General features: G+C 41.2%; 1 protein-coding gene across 4 annotated transcripts in view; it reads left to right on the top strand.

The window, feature by feature from the left end:
• Window positions 1-14014, top strand: part of ARVCF (armadillo repeat gene deleted in velocardiofacial syndrome) — a 227007-nt gene that overhangs the window by 67361 nt on the left and 145632 nt on the right. For 2 of the 4 annotated variants that reach the window (XM_021413325.1, XM_021413326.1), the window contains 2 exons: window positions 999-1064; window positions 10602-10703. The gene's annotated coding sequence lies outside the window, so the exon portion shown is untranslated. The remainder of the gene's footprint in view (window positions 1-998; window positions 1065-10601; window positions 10704-14014) is intronic. The other 2 variants (XM_021413332.1, XM_021413333.1) reach the window with 1 other exon arrangement.

Below are 14014 nucleotides of genomic sequence, written 5' to 3'. Positions count from 1 at the left end.
TGTCAAGCACAAACATTGTTAGTTGTTATAATGCCAGAAAAGCCAGAGAGAAGCTCAGCTGACAGAAGGAACCGAAGATAGAGGCTTGCCATTTCTGCTGGCAAGGTTTTGCAGTACTTGCTTGTAAATACTGCGGCTGAATTGAGAAGTAGTCTGCTTGTCTGGCCACGTCACATTGGTGCGTCTCATACAGTCTGGACTTTCCTACTTGCCTCACGTGTAGCAGTGTAATTGTATCTATGCACAGGGGAGGAATCTGCTTAGGAGCCCAGAACGCCTTTCATGGGCTGTTTTGTGCAAGACTGTCAGTAAGCAAACTGTCTGAGAGCAGCAGGGAATGGCCGTGCAATTTCCCATGCTCTACCTGTCCAAAGAGCGCACCTAAAGCTCAAACGAAAGAAGAGATCTTGAAAAGTGTTGAGCTCTTTCTGGTAAACTTCTTCCTGTCCTGATTTCTCGTATTCCTTGCTGCTAGAAGATAAAATGTCAAGCAGCATGAGACGTATTTATGTATCCACAGCTGACATTTTTAGAGTCACTAGATGGTATTTAGGCCCGGATGACTGAAAATGCTGTGGTGTGTGCTTATGAAGGTAACGTTTTTTGCTTTTCAATGTATGAATCAATGGCAAATGAAATGCACTTGGAATTAAGTTCTATGTTTAGAACTGTTTGGTGCATGGAATTCTGGTGGTACTGGGACAGAAATCGAGAGGATTGGAAGGGCTCCGTAGCCAAAGAGCGCTTCCTGTAGAGCTTACTTGCTGTACACCAGTTCTGTGGGATCTTTGAGGGTCTCAGGTGATGGTGGGATCGGTACCTGAAGTAACACAGGAGTCTGGTGCACCAGCATGACTCAGGGAATGGAAATAAGTGAAGACAAAACGCATTTCCCCTGTACAGTACAAACAGTATCAATTATCTACATATACTTCCCTCTTCCTACTCTCCCCAGATTTAATAAGTGTCTTTTTTTCCTTTCTTTGTTTCTCTGACAGAGTTATCATCAAATCAAGGGAGAATTTCTACCATAAAGCCACTGCAAGAAAAGAACTCTGTAAAAGGTATTGTGTTTTTACAGTTGCTTACCAAGCGTCTCTTCAGTAATTTGCTGCTTTGTTCCTATGTATGTTATTAATATATTACACTTTTGTTTTTAGGATTATCTCTATACCTCGTGGAAATACGTTGGTTTGTAGGCTATGGAAGGCCAACTAAAATTGATTTTCAAATAGTGGTAGGATGGCAAATACTAAAAATGTGGAACTTAGACTGGAGCCTTTTTAATTCTGATTTGTGTTCAGTGCTCAGGTGCTGATGAATGTAAAATTCAAGTGCTAGGTGTGAACGTTTCTTTGATTACTGACAAGATGGATGGCAATCGTTTGTTTGACTTCACACCATCTCTGATCCTTGTCTCTCTCCTACTGTCAAAATTCTCAATTAGTTTCATTCTGACCCTCAGTGCAGGAAGGGTCTCCTGCTACGGGACTTCCTCCTACAGCTGCATTTACAGCAGGTGGACTCTGAGTGTTCAGTTCATGACCTGCTGCTTGTTCTGCTTTCCTGAGGTGTTTCTGTATCTGAACAAGCTAGACTGACATCTGTGACTATGTCCTCTTTCTGCAGTAACGGTCACACTTACGAGATGTCTTCCTCTGTTCACACCCTGCCAGCTATGTCAAAGCCTTTCTTGAGATCCAAAGGCCTGTCCTCCAGTTGCTTAGAGGATGACCACAAGCATTTTTGGCTGCTGTGAATTCACCTCTCTACTTTGAGTCTGTTTTAAACCTTGGGCTTCTGTGGTGAATAATGGGATTAAATATTGCAGTACTCTTTTGTTTGCTTTCCTGAAATAGCACTCCCTTCTGTGTAGCATTTTATTTTTCTCAGTGTAGGTAGATTATGGTTTTAGCCAAGTATTCTTTTAAAATAATCCTTTGAACCAGAAGTATCATGTTGCTGATTTTTAATAAGGTTATTTCTATTCTTATTTAATTACTTTTACATTAAACGTTGTCATCTTTATAGATGTCCAAACTGAAGGTGTGTGTATATTGCCCATTTCTAGTCTCCATGGGAAGGTTTCTGAGCAGAGATTACATTGCACTTGCTGTTTGAACTGCTTGCTACTCATCTCTTGCTTATAGAATCTTAATAAAGTAAGTTAAGTGTTGTAGCTGGAAGACATTCCTGCTCATACGGGGCAGGATTTTGATACAATAGAAGGAACTTGTTTAAACTCCTGAAGTAACTAGGCAGTTAAAGCAAAATCATTATTTTTCCCACTCAGCAGTCATCAGCAGAATGTTTATTAAAAAGGAATGTTTGAATAGAAAGTTGTTTCTTGGAGCAGGTACTTAATGATCTGGAAGAATTATTTCTGCATCCAAATAACTGTAATTAAGCAATTGTGATAAGTGCATTCCTGGAAAGAGGAAATATTACTGATTAGCAACATAAACTACAAAAAGCATTAAGATTTAGTCAAAGATACTAAAGTAGAATTGCCTCAAAAGGGATGAAATCAGTGTCTAACTATATAGCTATCGGGAAGAAAATAACCTTTCCAAATGATAATTGATGTTGACGCCCCTAAGTACAGTACTTTTCCCAGTTCCTACTGGTTTTTTGGATCAGGGTCAACCTCATGCTAGGATTCAGTTAGACCAAATGCTTGCTTGAGTCTGTGTGCTATCAGGCTGCAAACAGAAGGGCCCTCAAGTGCAGCACTTCAATGCACTCAAAGACTTCGAGGCCAAGGTGCACAACTGGTCCTGCTATTTTAGAAAAGAATTGAATGCAGAGATTTCTGCTGCCTCTACTATTAACATTTTTCCATGTCTGGTACAAGAGTGTTCAGCTGTAACCACTGGATTTCTTGTCTTGAATTAGGAGAACAGAAAGAAAATCTTTACTTATTCAGCATGCCACTGAGGAAGTTATCTGTATCACTTCTTCCTGTGACCGACTGTATTTAAGGCTCTTTGGTGGTTCTTTGCTATGATGGGATAGAATCCAGTGGTAAAGACGTTTGGATTCTAAGTGTTGAGAAAAGTAGGTTAGGTCTGTAGTTAGGGCTATCTTTAAGACTTGAGTTTATCTTCTAGGAAATAGGTATTGCATTACCTCACCTTCTCCTTGTCTCAGAAACTCACTTTCATTTTGTTTGGATGCCAGTAGCAAAAGCATGAAGTTTCCTTTTGTTGTTCTGAACTGCAGATCCAAGAGGAGCAGCAGCACAGTAGTAGAGTTCTAAATGGAGTCTAGATGGAGTCTTACGATAAGGCAAATTTGGAGCACACTTTATAGGCAGGAAATGAGGAATAGGAAAGAGGGAAATCCCTTGGGGTTCAGTATGTTGTTAATATGTTGGTGGTTGCAAGGTTGTGGTGACCTGTGCAGCCTTTGAGCTGCATGCAAAGCTGAAGAGAGACAGCATCCAGCACCTCTGCACTGTGCTGGCAGCTGTGGGATTGCTGACTGATAGCAAGCTGCTTGACTCTGTCTCCTATGTCACCTGCTACTGGGAGAAGCACACACTTTTTTTTCCTTAGTGATATGAGAGACAGTCGAATTATTCTAGCTGAAGTTTTCCTAAAAGAGGAAGTGAACCTGAGAGAGAGATCTATTAGGGAAATCTCCAGTTCAGATGTTCAAATGTTGGTAGCTATAAGCCTGCGCTGTCTTTTTTCAAAAATAGCTCTTACAGTAAATAATCAAATCTTTGTTGTGAAATTGTTACTTGCAGTGCTGTCATAAAAATCATTTTTGATAAGCAGATGAATGTAACAAACAGTCTAAGTACAGAACTGCGCTTCTGTTCCATGCAAGCGAAAGCACTAAATGAGTAAAGAGCATTAGAATGTGCACGAATCAATGGGGTTACTATGGCTGCTTGATTTACCCAGTGATATGAACAAGTCGTGTCCTGAACGTTATTCTCTGGAGGCTATTTTGGCTGCTGGTATAACCCTGAAGAGGACAGCATGCTTGGCTGATAGAACAGAAGATGCTTCCAGATGATGAGAGATTTCTGCTTTGAAGATGGAACAGTGCCTCGCACCTGAATGCAGAGAAGGAAATGGGCAGTTCTCGTGGCCTTGTTTCTGCCCCTCAGACAGCAAGGCTCTGGAGGGGGATGTTTTGCAATGTGTAACAAAGGCTGTTCTGTTGGCAGTGCTAGAGATGTTACTTGCCAAATTCCATCATATGGAATGATGAGTCTCTTTGAGGCTGTCATTAAAATGTATCTGTTTTTCCTGCTCTTACATGTTTATGCATTAACTGAATGACAATCCAAGACGTAAGATGAGCTTAGTACTTGTATTTTGCTCAGATATAATTTATCAGTTCTCAGATGCGTGTTTGTCTTGTAGCACTAAAACAGCTGTGGTGTTAACCATGACAAACTTGGATTTCATCCTAAACTTATGAGTGTAAAATGAACTTGGATTGCATTTTAAATTTACAGATGCTGAAACAGCAGAGGGTCTGTCTGAGCCATCTTTATCTGCACATACAACTGCAGAAAGCAGGTCCATAGTTCCGGTCTGAGTAGGTTTACTTAATGCCTCGGGCTTCCATATTTAGCTTGGTGGAAAAAACCTCACTTAATTTAGAATGAGACAGATGTTACTGGAGAGAATTAGAGCTAGTGGGCCTCATTCTGTTTCTTCCCTCTTTTCATACTGCTTTAATCTCCTCTTCGTTGATACTGGTCCTGATTTAAAGCAATGCAGGGTCTAAATCTGGCTGGTTTTAATGAGGGGTTGAAATACAAGTGAGTAATGTGGTAGGATTGATTGGTAAGCAGCTAATAAAATTCATTTGATTTAGTGGCTTCAAGAATTAAACATGCATGTTGACACTTTATCTTTCCTGTCCGTATAAATATTTTCGGGTTTCCTTCTGGGCTGATGCAGAAGCTGCACAACACACCAGGCATGCCAGTGAGAGTTAAACAAGATGCATGTTCAGAAGATGGGAGAGGTTTGCTCTTTGTTTTCCTCCTGGAAGCCATAGGAAAACCACAGGAAAGATGCTTGCTTTGAACACAAGAGTTGTGATTTTTTTCCCCTAACAATGACAGATTGTTTATTGGAGTACAATGTGAAGTGTTTGATTCAGATGGGTTAAAAGATCTGTTTCCCTTTGATGCATTTATTTGCATTAATCTTAAAAGCATCAATGGGAAATGCCTTCATAAACCTTGGGACTGGAGGCCTGGAATTACCGAACATGGGTTATTACCCAGGAATGTAGCTGTGCACTTCTATTAGCCTTTCTTCTACTGTAATCTATAGATCTCATTTAGCTGCTTGCAGCCCTGTTCTTCTGAAACATGAAAGGAAGGAAATCTCTCAGTAGCCTGAAATCAAATTATCTCTGTGTTAATGTACATGTAAAACACCCAAGCCCACTTTTTAAAGGAAAATAGCTCTGAAGCGAAGCTGTGCAGTGTGCTTTGGATGCAAGAATTACCTGCTTGGGAATTTGGGTTTGTGGCTTTGGCCTTTTTTCTTTCTTCCTCAGAGCACTATTTATAACATCAGTTAACTCCTGGTTGGGATAAGACATTTGACACATCTGTTGCTGAGCTTCAAGTGCTCACTGCTTTGTGGGGTCAGGGTTTAATTTTTTCCTCTCGATCTGTGCAGTGTAAGGACTGCTTTCCAGTGTCAGCTGGTTGCAATACACTGTCTGCTGCCACTGCTACTGTAGCATTTGGAAGAGATAAAGCAGGCTGCTATTCTTCAGAGCTGTTCCGATCTTTGTTGCTTGCCATTTTGTTATTTTATCTCTGTTAGGAGATAGCACAATAATATCTTTTATGAAACGATGATCGTAACCATCTGCAGGATTTTCCAGCCTTACTGTAATATTTCAGTTGTTCCATTTTATCAGTGAGAAACTGGTCTGGCTATGGAAATTGCTGCCTGCCACTGCCTCTGTGTTCTTGCACTTCAGGAAATGGAGATTTAATGGTTGTAAACACGGCTGTTCTCAGCTGTAGGCAGCATGCAGACAGCTCCAGGTTGCGCTGCCGCCTGTAGCCTTTCCCTTAAAATGGGGATGCTTTTACCAAAGTGCGAAACATCTGGAGGCCAGGGAGAATGAGGGTAGGATTGTATTGTGTAGTGAAATCTTGTAAGTATCCTGTGTGAAGAGAATTGCATAATGTTATCGCAGTTTGCTCGTGTCATTGATGTATTTATGGCCAAACGTGATTTTACATGAATGGAGGCGAGCCTTAAAATGCTGACAGAGGAACTGGAGAGTGAAGTTATGAAACGCCCTGCTTTTGATCTAGATATTTCTCTTTCTCATTGAAATGGCCCTGTTCTAAGAATAGACCTATTGATTTTTGGTGGCATTGCTTGCAAGAGGAGCCCGGCAAGGCAGTGCAGCGTGGTAAGGAAGTATTTCTGTTGAAAATGAGATTAGACCAGGTCCGTCAATACCGTCCAATGCAGACAGCAGTGCTAGTGCACTGATAGGTAATGCGGCACCTGAACTATCTCACGTTCACATAAGCTGTATTGCTGGAGAGTTTTGTCCTGGCTGTGTGGAAGGCAGTATCCTAGTAAAATGGTAATCTTCTGGAATTTTCCACTTCCTGGGGGAGCTTTGCACTAGGTAAGAGCTGACGCAGATGGCTGCAGGTTGGGACTATTGCGTCCACGTCAGCGAGAGTCGGACTGGGGTCAGGGGCAGTGCTGCAGCTCAGCACCTATAGCTTTTGCTAACAGCAGCTATGAGAATACTCTGAAACCTGAATATACATGAATCAGAAAGTGGCCACAAAGCGCAATCCATTTTTAAAGTAGAGCTGCTTATTGATTTCAGTGGGGGAGACCTTTGAAAAATCAATGACACATAGCAGTTTTAGGATGCATTGGCATGTGTTATAGTGTGTTAAAGTGATTGCCCTGTGAACTAATCAAGCCAGTAGCAATCATACTTGCAGAATTTCAAGCCATGAAGAAAATGCATCAGAGGTTTGAGAAATAGCAGGTATGCTATTTGTGTTACAGAGCTGGCTTCTTGATATGAGGGGAAAAAAGAGCTGTCTCCCAAATGCTACCCAAGTAAAGTAGGTAAATAGAAATGAAGTTGTGCAAACCAGTGATTCTTTTTATGGTGGGAATGAAAAAATTAATGATGCTAGTGTTTTCATGGTCTTGACTGAGTTCGACGGCATTAGCACTCATTGGGGTGGAACAATAGCAGGGGATTGGAGCTGTCACATTCATGTTCTGCAGACTTGTACCAAAGTCAGAATCCAGCCATCCCTACGTTGTTCCATCTTTTGATATGTACGGGATTTTAAAAAAAACCGTTTCACCTAAATACTCATTTGAAAATACAGGGGGAGGAAGTGTTTGCGCAGAGAATTTACAGCGCGCAGTGTGAACTTACAGTCCATCACATACTCCATTAAACCTTAGTGGGGACACTTAGTGTGAGTGAACACGATGCCACTTTGCTGTGCTCTTTTATGCTTAATTAACACTAACGCTGATCTTCGAGGGAAGTGTGGCATAACGAATGCTCTGTGATTGAAGACTTGAGCTTACTCAGTGCAGACGAGTTCTTAGGGCCCGAGGAGCGAGGGCTCTGCTTCAGGAAGGCGCTGTCACGCTCTTCTGGTCTAAGAATGATAAATTGCAGACTGAAATGGCACTTTTTACATTGGGGAGAACTCTTCCTAAGCTGAAACTTTTCCTTCATATTGAAATATCTTTACAAGAGTGGTTTTCGTATAATGCTCTTCTGAATTATTTATGCTATTATATGCATGCAGTTATAGAGGTGTTTTGTATTGCTCTAATTTATTTTCCTCTCCCTTTGGGAGTACGCTGTAGCAGTAGAAGTGTATCCTACTGGGGAGACGGAGTGACAGTAATAATTAAAGCTGTGTGGGCCCACTGCGTCACCAAGCCCTGCAAACACTGCGTGGCATTTTGGAAGAAAATCCAGAAGAATTCAAAGCAGCACGCTCCTATGAAGTGAGGAGTCATTTTCCAAGGGAGTCCACAGAAAGACAATGGCTGGTGTCATTTAAATGTACACTGGTGAGTCAGGAGAGATTAGATAGAAGATCTGTGTTTAGATGACAGATTACAGTGGAAGTCTCGCTGCAGTTTTCTGCTGACAGTGGGAGGCATTGGTAGAACTGTAGAATTTGCTTTGTTCTTGCAAACTGAAGTTGTGATTCAAAATGCAACTTTGCCAGCGGGCTTGTAGCTGTACTGGGAGGACTTTGTTCAGTGTACTGCTGTTCTATATCAGATCCTAAGTACAGGCAAGATGATGCAAGAAATGCTTTGAATTAGTATAATTAAATGTGGGATACCTATATGAAACATATATTTAAATATAAATTATACTAATATATAAATATTATACTATACTATAGTATTTATATAATATATGTGTGTACCTTATTGTATATATTTAAGCACGTTTATACATATATATAAGTACCACTTAAAACCTCTTTGAGGCCATGACATTGCTTTACAAACCTGAACACCTGCCACGTGAATGATTGTCCCTGAGCAAACCAATTTGCTATCACGTAGGTATGCATAAGGTTTGTGTAAAATGGTTCTCTCCTCCTGCCCCCCCAAAAAACCAAAGCCCACGTCCCCCTTTGCTGCCCTGTGCACACGGGACAAATGCCTTCTTTATGGAGATGTTTTACAGTTCGATTATCTGAGCTGTGCTCTGTTTGTTTTGCTGGAAAATGTATCTCTTGTAAGTTAATAAAATATGGTTTCAGTAATTTTAATTAAGTTAATTTGGGTATTTTTAATGGTCAGGGAAACATAAGAGGCAGCACAGTGCGTGCAGTGATGTCTGTTTGTCCAGATTGGTTTTGTGCATGTTGCCAAGCCCAGGGTGTAGCTTGCTCTGTAACTTTGTTTGCAGTTTGTTCCTTTCTGTGAAACGATTCCTGCTGGATGACTGGCTGAAATCTCTTACTGATGGAATTCTCAAACATTTTTTGCAGTGGTAGGACTGGCAAGCTGTAGTGTTCATTGCTGTGCTTTTAAGATCCAAGTTCCTTCTTAAGGAGTCCTAGCGTTTCCTCTCCTCTTCCCTTCTCTCTAGTGGAAGCCTTGTTTCACAGGCTGCTTCTGTCCAATGCATAAAAAAAGCCCTGAGCAGCTTTTTTGTTTCTTTTGATGCCAACACAGCGTTTGTCTGTGCCTATGAGAGAACTATATTGAAATAGCTTTCTTTGTGAATTCCTCATTGCTATTCATTGGTGGAGATTGTCACGCAGGGGTCAAATTAGAACTCACTCAACCAGAGCAGCACCGGGAAGAGCCACACTCAAGAGAAATTTCACCATGAGGTCTGAGAAGCTCTTTATTTGGAATTTGTTACATGCAACATGCATCTGTTTTGGCCAAGTATTGCTCTTTTATCTGTAGAAATTGAATTATGCTTAATTTATTCCCCTGGTCATTTAGTTCAGCATTAGTGTTTCTCACTCTCCTTGCTTTCATGGTTGGGCATATCCTTGCAAGTTTTGTTCTATCTAGTAAGTTTTGAGCACAGCATTTCCTTCTGTTAGTTTAAGGTAGATGAGTTGTTTCTTTCACATGGCAATTCCTTGCCCTTTGAGACTGAATCAATGCAAAGAAAGGATCCTATTTCTGGTAATTTGGCAGAAAGATATGAGGTAGTGTTTATGCTGGCTTCAAGAAGGCAGACGGTACCTGGTCAAGCATGAAATCTGCTGGGGCAGAATTACTCTTTGAAAGTGTTCTGAAATATTTGAACCAGCAAAGTAAGTTTGTACTGGCTCTGCGCTTCATGCTGTGTGGCTGCTGGGTTTGTGCAATGGTGGTAGCTTAAAACTGGATGTGCTGTTTCATGGAGCCATGCCTTTGTGAATTGGATTCTGTTCTCTAAATTATCCAGCAAAAACAGGTACTATATTTGCAACCAGTGACCCAGGGAAGTGTGGTGCTAAATGTTTTATGACAAAACAGGTCAGAGATTTACCAAACTAAACAAAAGTCCTAACATCCAAGAGCCTGCTTTCACTTGGCTTTCCTATAGGATTAGATTTCAAACAGAGAAAAGAAAGTGACTGTAAACTATTGTGCTGCATGCATCTTCTAGAAAGGAATCTACCCTCTCTGATAGGTACCCATGAAACAATCCTGAGCTGTTTGGGGGCTCATACATCAAAAAAGAGGCCCAAAGTTGTGTGCCTAAATAATTGCTATTAATTAAAGGGTGTTATGTTAGATTTCAATGTTGTAAAATGTTTGGCTGTGTCATCCAGTTCTGAAATGTCCAAACTCAGTGCTCCAGTTCAGTTTTCTACATTTTAACAGACTCTCAGGAATTGCAAGTATTGACAGCTGATAACAAATAACGTGAACTTTTTTGTTATTTTATACTCTTTAGCAGTCTCAGAATTGCCTCCTTTGAATGTTGTTTGTTTCCTTTTTCTTCCAAGTTAGGAGCAAAACAGTATTATAAATAATTTGTACAACATAGAACCTAGGAAATGACTGTACACAGAAGAGGCTGTCATACCTTACTAACTCTTTCTTCTCTTTCCTCTCTTGTAGCTGGTTCTGCTTGAGGCTGCTGTCCTACTTTGTCAATACTTTTCTAGTCTTAGCGAGTGATGTCACAGCATCTTTGACATTCAGACCCCAGTAATCCACTAGGTGTGTATCTTGCTTGGTTTTCTCTGCATGCTTTGTGATACGGCATGGGGTATAACAGTCATTTTGTGCTGCTCATCTCTTGTAGCTCTTCAGGGTGAAAACATAATTAGCATGCGCTATGCTTCAGTTTCACAAATTATTTTAGCCCCACTTTTGCTTTTATGCTGTTGGTTTTCCTCCCTGTAGAATCACATAGCAACTGTTTCCATGCATGCTCATAGGCTTTCATGTTTGCTACTACAGCTGCCAATTTGCTGTATGTACAAGCTTCTCATTGCTCATCATAGTATCATTTCTTCCTAGCAGGACCTAGACGACTTAAACTGGGCTGGGAGAAAGCAATAGCTGTGCTCAGTATTCAGACTATTGGAGCTGAGACATTTCCTGTGTGCCTTGAGAGGCGCATCCCCCTCCCCCTAGGGAAGGTTCTGCAATGCTCTGGTGGGGTGCTCTCTTCAAGCACAGCTCACTCAAGTATGCAATTGCTTCAGAAAGGCAGAAGATTTGAGGTTGTCCAGGACTGCTCAATTCAGATGCTCAAATCTCACAGAAACCAATACCCTCTATCTCAAGGGCTCTTCTACAATTCTTGACCATCAGCTACATCCTGTATTACCAAAACTAATGTGCAGAGGACCGAGTGACCCTAGGCATGCCAGTGTCTCCAAGATCCTTCAAACTTGAGCATGAGCTGGGGCATTAGCAGTGTATGGGCCCCCCATTTTTGCCTCTTTGCACAGGGGTGATTTTCATCCCTACTGAACACTTAAGCCCTATTGACCTAGAGGTGGCCATTTGGTGCGTTAGCTCTTCACATGAACAGTCAGAAAAAATAGATCCTCTTACTCTGCTTTGACTCTAACATAACACAATAATGTATTTAGAGTCACATAGGCAGGTGGGAGAAGATCTGCTGCTGTCAGCGTAGCCTTTGACACCTTGTAGGAAAGCGTTTGCTGTTTTTAGAAGTGCAGCCTAAGGAATAAAACTTACCTGGCTGCTGTAGCTCTAATATTTTCATTTAGTCATAGGCTTCTCAGTGCACTTTAATTTAGTCACAAATTGCAGCAAATTGCAAGCGGTGGCCTGAGTAACTCATGAGTCAGTACTTCTATTTTCCTCCTCTAGTCTATAGTCTAGACTGCTGATAATGTAAATTGTTGAAACCCTGAGTAAATAATTGGGAGTGCAATCAACAGCAAACAAGTATTTATCTGCTAATAAATCATTTGAAATGCAGAAGCCAGTCTTTGTCCAACTGTTCTTAAAAGGCAGTTACTGGCCCTGCTGCTGTTTCTGCATAGCAATTAGGAATTTTATGGTCAATAATTGTACATCTGAAAATGTATTGTTTATTTTCAGTGTTATGTTTTTCTTTGCGCAGAGGAAAGCAGCACCATAGTTATGGTTGGAAGGAGGTTAATGCTGCGTTGTCTGCACGGAGATCTCTATAGCTCTCTAGAGATCTGTACCATTTCGAGAACTCAAAGTTTCTGGGATCTCATGTGTGGCATGAAGTTCTTATAGCTCATCAAGAATTTTCAGAATGAGGTCTTTGTCACGTTCTCAGGATGTGACTTGAAAGTTATACATCAGCTAAGTCATCAGATGCAGCTTCAGTTCTTGAAGCTGTTACTGCTTCAGAATCTGTAGTATTGGAGTGCTTCACAGTTTTATATGCTGCTCTTGCTAATGCCTTTCTTTAGAACAGAATTTCTCAATATATACATTTTAAAGGGAGCGTGTTTTGTGAATTTAGTTACTGTAGTTCACATCTTGTTGTCTTCGTCCCACAGCCCTAGTTGTTCATGTTTTGAAGTTAGTCCATAGTCCTGTCCAGCTGATGGAGCTCCCAAAGGAGAACGGTGATCCCGTGTCATCCTCATGTGAGGAAGGAGTGGTTTGAGCCGCAGGCAGCAAACTCCCTGAGTGATCTGAGGGTCCTACAAAGGAGATTTGCAGTTATATATTCTCAAATGAGGTTTAGGTATTTTTTTTAAGTAGGGAGTCTTCTAAATCCTTAAAGTGAAGCTTAACCTGAGGCTGGGTGACTTAGCGCGTTTTTTCTTTTACGATGAAACTCTTGTCTCTGTGGAGAAACACAGTGAATTGTTACAGCACGTATAATTGGCACTGCAGTGATTACTTTCCATTAGAGCTCAGTTCTGACCTCCTGAGATGAAAAACCTGAAGGAATGGTTAGGACTCCTATGCTTTGTTTCTGCTTCCTTCTGTTGTGTATGTATGGGCTTACCATTGTGACATATAAGCCAGTTCTTGAACTTAAAACAGAAACGTTTCTTCCTGCATTGGATTTTTGTCGAGTTTCATCTGGTGCGAATACATCCAGGATAAAACTGTGAGGATCTGCGAGCATGTCTGTACTGCTGGGAGGCAGAGCTGTCTCCATCTGTGCAAAGTAGGAAAGCACAGAAGTAGATACGTGCAAGCTGGCTGCATGCGAGACAGCTCGGGTCCGGAAAGTGTGGCTGTGTTTACGTGTAGGCTGTGCCAGGGCTGACTCTCGCTCCGGTGTAGCAGGTGAGTCCTGCAGTAGCGTCCTGCCTTGCGTGGACTTCCTGCGAGTTCCCTGTCCTGCTGGATGGTGATTCTCCTTTGCAGAAACCTCAATGCCTGCTGACTATTTTATGGTCTTTTAATAAACTAGCACTGAAAAATAAGATTCTTAGTGGAAGATGTGAAGTTGACGGTGTGGTCTATGTTTGACCTGTGAGTGGCGTCTGGAAACCCTTTGGTGGTTTTTGGTTTTCCTTCAGAATATCAACAGGAGTTAAATCAATGCATAAATAAGAACGGTCTTTCTATTATATTACACTTTTGCTTACTGGTTTGAAAGCTTGAGAAGCTGAAATCATGATGGTAAATATTGTGAAATTAATACACAGTGGTCCATACACTTTCCAACATGATTTCTTAATGCTCAGGTTCCTTTCAAAAGCAACTTTTTAGGAGCTAACGTTGACCCACAGAGCTACTGACAGGTTGCTTCCTATGAAATCCAGGTATCTGCTGTTGATTTTTAGTCAGTTACTTCTGCTCTGGTGTCTTGTGGGCCTTTTGGATGACTTCAGGAGAAGAGAGACCTCAAGGTTACTTTGCGAGCTCGTGTGCAGTGTAATATCTACTAGTACGCCTCTTTTGGGAATACCACAACATATTATTAACTGCTATAGATTTAACAGAGGAAAAAGACCTGGTAAATGTACCAGACATGAAAAAATCATTGATTCTAATAACGCATGGAGCAATGAAATGCTAAGCTTCTGGAAGCCAAGCTTTGGCATCACCAG

This window comes from Numida meleagris, chromosome 14 (genome assembly GCF_002078875.1).
Source record: "Numida meleagris isolate 19003 breed g44 Domestic line chromosome 14, NumMel1.0, whole genome shotgun sequence".
NCBI classification, from domain to species: Eukaryota; Metazoa; Chordata; class Aves; order Galliformes; family Numididae; genus Numida; species Numida meleagris.
This window is presented reverse-complemented; position numbering and strand designations above follow the sequence as displayed.